Raw genomic sequence first — 5,659 nt, forward strand, 5'->3', positions numbered from 1 at the left:
TGTTCTCTGCAGCAGAGCCATGAATTTGGGAGGGCCCTGAAAATGAATAAAAAGAAACACACAAGCAAGTAAGCAGAAATAGTTGGGTTTTATGTATGTGTCGCTGTATAAGGGATGGTTTTAAAAGTTGAGATTTCCTCTTCCCCAAGTTGGTACCCTCCACACTGTCCCCCACACCCTGTCTACGTGCCCACAGCAGTAGCATCCTTTGACTTAGAAAAGCAGAGTCCTTTCGTCTAGCTGTCACCCTTTGGGACACCATGATGCCATCAATATATTCCACTATGGTAGAATCCCCAGATGAAGGTACAGAGTGTTGTCTGAGAGGGGCAGCCATCACCCAACATCCTGGTGGGCATGTTATTAGATTGCCATGCTGCCAAGTAACAGAATACACTAGAATCTTAATGATGGACAGATAGCTGCCATTGTTTGGGGATGTAGGACTGGGCAGGGATGGCAAAAAATATCCCAGAATGGTCTGAAGGGGGATGATACTGTAATGAGTTAATCATGGGGACTTGCAGCAGCCATGACTGTGGATGTACCTAGTTACAGCTGTTACTTCCCAAGGGGTCTTGCTTAATTGAGGCAAAGGAGAAGACAAGACAGATAGGGAAACCAAGAGGCTTACTCCTCATCCCAGCATACTTCTGGCTATATAGCCCCTGTTGGCCTGGAACTCACTGTATAGACCAGGCTGACCTCCAGCTCATAAAGATCTGCCTGACCCTGACTCTGTCTCCTAAGTGTCGAGATTAAAGCCACATGTCAGTATGCCAGCCTCTGCAGATCTTTCTTATTGTAACACAATCTTGATATCTGTCTCAAGAGTGCCATAGGACATTTCTAGCCTGCTACTGGATCCTGGATTTAAATCCCTTGCTTCCTCTGACTTTTCTCCTTCCGACTCTCTACGCCATGTGCACGGTCCCGGGGAACTACCTCTAAAGAACAGCAGACAACGTGAGAAGCAAGCTCGACTAATTTCCCACCCCAGCCTTCTTCTGGTCCAAGCTCAATGCTGTTTCCCACTAATTGCTCAGGGTTGAATCACTGTGACCATGACAGCAATGGTGAGTTTAGTCAAGTTTTATCAATATGAAATTTAAAACTCCCAGAGAATTAGTAACTGGCTCAAAGTTGATTAGCTACTAAGGGTAGATCCCAGGATGCTTGAATGTCTACCACAGCCAGCAGTGGTCAAGTTCAAGCTATGGAGACTCAAAACAAAACCTGTGCTAAGTTGGATGGTGATGGCACACACATTTAATTCCAGCACTCAGAAGGTAGTGGCAGGAGAATCTCTGAGTTCAAGGCCAGCCTGGTCTACAGAGAGAGTTCCAGGACAGCCAGGGGTACACAGAGAAACCCTGTCTCAACAAAACAAAACAAACAAACCCATGCTAAATGATACCAACATAAAGCCTTATGCCCACACCTACCCCACCTTTGTTTTAACATTGAGTGTTGACTGAGGTTTCTGTCCTGCCCGGTTTCCATAGTCGTTAAGTCCCAAAGAAATCACACAGAGGTCTATATTAATTATAATCTGATTGGACTAGTATCTCTGGCTTATTATTAACTCCTATAACTTATATTAGCCCATAATTCTTGTCTGTGTTAGCCATGTGGCTTGGTACCTTTTTCGGCGAGGCAGTCACATCTTGCTTGCTCTGTGTCTGGCTACCTCTCTATCTGGGTGATGACTGCAGACTGAAACTTCCCTCTTTCCAGAATTTTTGTTGCTCTGCCTCTACTTCCTGCCTGGCTATGGGCCAATTAGCATTTTATTAAACAAGTACAAGAAAGAAATATTTATAGGGTAAAAACCATTATCCCACAGCAACGGAGTCCCTGGGAAAAGGTTGGTGTGGGAAGCTCTTCCCTAGATCTCCCAGAACTGAGATGCTGTATGTGGTACCCATGGTTCCACAGAGCAAGGCTAGGGAGCCAGATGGTGTGAAATTTGATGCTCTGCCCATGAAGCTCCATTGTTACCTCACTTCCTACAGGAGCTGTAGTCTGTCCTTCAAGTCCAAAGGAATACGCAACCCCACACCCCCAAGAGAACCTCACTGCTTGCTGCCATGCCAAGAAGGCCCTGAATTCCACAACCCCAAGCATCCCATGCTGATGCCACCTGCCTCCCTTGCCTGCATTTACAACAGAACACCCATCCAGAAAGCATCTCCCAGTCTTGGATTAGAGAGAAGGGCAGGAGTGAAGATCAGAAGCTCTTGCACCTGAATGTCTCTCACCCGGATGCTGGTAACAGTACCTGCTGATTGACTGGGATAATTCGCCAGCTGGGAAGTCCCTCTGTCCACACACCAGATACAGGATGGGGCCTCTGAGCCTTTGGTTGTGGGGCAGGGGATTGCTGAACTTTATGTAAGCAGCTTGGTCAGGGGCTGGGCGGCCAACACCCAGGATACCAGGGAAGCTGTGGGTGTTAATGGCCGTGGTAGTGATGCACAGACCTGTCTACCTGTTTACTTTGGATGGCACCACCTGGGGAGAGGGCTGTGCAAGAGGAGGTGGAGAGAGGAGGAGGTGCTGATGGAGAAGACCTGCTGGTCCCTGGGGCCAGCCAGAGCTGGGCTGTGCCCTAGACATCAGGACATCAAGCTGGGAACTGGGTGGCTCACGGAGAAGCTATTCCCCCAAGTTTTGTTTCCTGAGGGATTGCCCATACACAACTGCCTCCAGGCACTTCTGACATCAGCCTGCCACCTGTCCTGTCTTCACCTTAAAGGTTCGGGAGGAAGGACTTGTTCCTTGCAGAAAATTGAACTCCCAAGATCTACATCTTTTTAATCTGAAGGCATTTTCAGACTAAGGCATTTCTGAAAATAGACTGCTCTCCCTCCCTCTCCCCCTCCCTCCTTCCCTCCCTTCCTCCTTCCCTCTCTCTCTCTCTCTGTGTGTTTTGTGTGTGTGTGTGTGTGTGTGTGTGTGTGTGTGTGTTGTAGTGGGTATTTGTGTACCTGTGTGAGAACAACCTTAGGTGTTGTTTTTTTGGCTCTATGCACTTCTATTTTGAGAGAGAGTCTCTCATTGGCCTGGAACTTGCTGAGGAGCCTAGAATAACTGGCCAGTGAGTTCCAAAGACCCTCCTGTCCCTACCACCCCAGCACTGGGGGTTCAGACTTGTTCCACACCAGCCTTTTGGACTGCCTTTAAATCTGCAGAAATTTTAAAAGCTTTTCTGATAATGGGTGGCAAAAGCAAATTTTATTTTATTTGTATCTGTTTTGAGATAGAGTCTTATGATAAATCTCAGATTAGCCTTGAATATGTGATCTCCCAGCCTCGGACTCATGGGCACTGAGATTACAGTTGTGTGCTACTGTGCCCAGCCTTAAAGCTCGGTTATTTTTGTTTTGTCTTGGTGTTTCTGCTCCAAAGACCAGTTGTTTTAACCTGAGACACAGCACTTCCTCATTTTTGTTCCTTTGGCTCTGACACTTACTTGACATTTGGGGACCTCTTAAGGGTATGTGGGAACAAGAGCATGCAAGGACGTGCTTCTCCGGGGTGGCTGGAATTTCTGTGTGCTCCTTGTGAGAATCACGGACACTCCTAGTTCCTGTTCACTTTCTTCTTTGCTTCAGAGGCAGAGCTACATCAGGCCAACTTCCCTCATTTCTCTCTGGCCACGGGGACCCATGTCTCCTGAATCTTTATGAGTCTTCAAATTCTTGCACTTTGATCATTTGTTACCTGAATCCTGGAAGAATCCCTGTAGGTGACTGCCCCAAGTCACTGCCAGGTGGCATCTCTAAAACGCCTTTCACTCACCTGTCCCTGTCCTTTGGCTTCTGTTCCCACCACTCCACCAAAAGTTCTTGAAGGTCAGCAGTTTGTTGAATTCAACAGACAAGGAAGGATCTCCAGACTTTATCTTACTGGGCATCTCAGCAAAGTTCCACGGGTGGCCTCTGCTACTACCTTCTTGAGCTTCTAGCCCTGCCTAGGATTTCTGGCTTCTTCTGACCACTACTCCTCCAGCCTGGCCCCTCCCACTCTGCTGGTTCTCAGGACAATCATAAGGAGCCCATGGCTTGATTTAAAGTCTGAGTGTCAATCATTCCCACATTTCCACTTCCGGCCTCTCTTCTGAGCTTCAAGCCCCATAAACTCCTTCACTGACTCAACACCATCACTTTGAAGTTCTTCAGACTCTGGGAGGGGAGAACTGTCCGCGTCATTCTTCCTCCAGTGTTCCCAACCATACAGGAAAGAGCAGTGGCCATGACAGACAGACCCAGGAAATGTCCCCAGAGTCCCTGAAGTCTCCCTCTCCTCCAGCCAGCAGATCATCAATTGCCAAGTCTCCTCAATTCTATATCCTAAACTGATCACAATTCCTGGACCAAGCTGGGCCCAGTCTACTGTCACTGCCCGCTGGGCTGCCAAATGGCTCCAGCTCTACCTCTGCTTCTTACGTCTCCCTTTCCTTTCTTCCTTTAACTGTATCAGTCTGAACAATCTTGTCTGTGTGCAAGCTTAATGTCATATCCTGTAGAATACTCCTCCCTTGAACAAGTTCTCATTGCCCTGTAGTTAAAGCCCAACTACCTCAGCATGGTCCTTAAAATTTGTGTGCCCCAGACTAAGAGATTGGATACGAAAACAGGATCCAACATTCTGCTGTTTACAAGAAACACACCTCAACCACAAAGACAGGCACCTACTCAGAGTAAAGGGTTGGGATAAGGCTTATCAAGTAAATGGACCTAAGGAACAAGCAGGGGTGGCCATACTAATTTCTAACAAAGTTGACTTCAAACTTAAATCAATCAGGAGAGATGGAGAGGGACATTTTCTACTCATAACAGGAACAATTCACCAGGATGAAGTCTCAATCCTGAATATCTATGCCCCTAATATAAAAGCACCCACGTACGTAAAAGAAACATTGTTAAAACTCAAGGCAGCCATCAAACCGCACACATTAATAGTAGGAGACTTTAATACTCCTCTCTCACCAATGGACAGGTCAAGTAGACAGAAACCTAACAGAGAAATAAGAGAATTAATGGAGGTAATGAATCAAATGGACTTAACAGACATCTATAGAATATTCCACCCAAATAGGAAAGAATATACCTTCTTCTCTGCAGCTCATGGAACCTTCTCAAAAATCGACCACATACTCGGTAACAAAGCAAACATCCACAGTTACAAAAAAATATTAATAACCACCTGTATCTTATCAGATCACCATGGATTAAAGCTAGAATTCAGCAACAATGCTACCCCCAGAAAGCCTACAAACTCATGGAAACTGAATAGTCAACTACTGAACCATACCTGGATTAAGGAAGAAATAAAGAAAGAAATTAAACTCTTCCTTGAAGACAATGAAAATAAAGAAACAACATACTCAAACCTATGGGACACTATGAAAGCAGTCCTGAGAGGAAAGTTCATAGCACTAACTGCCCACTTAAAGAAAACAGAGAAAGCACACATTGGAGACTTAACAGCCCACCTGAAAGCTCTAGAAAAAAAAGAAGCAGACTCACCTAGAAGGGGTAGAAGACTGGAAATAATCAAACTGAGGGCTGAAATCAACAAAATAGAAACACAGAAAACAATTGAAAGAATCAATGAATCAAAAAGCTGGTTCCTGGAGAAAATCAACAAGATT

This window comes from Chionomys nivalis, chromosome 23 (assembly GCF_950005125.1).
Source record: "Chionomys nivalis chromosome 23, mChiNiv1.1, whole genome shotgun sequence".
Classification (NCBI taxonomy): domain Eukaryota; kingdom Metazoa; phylum Chordata; class Mammalia; order Rodentia; family Cricetidae; genus Chionomys; species Chionomys nivalis.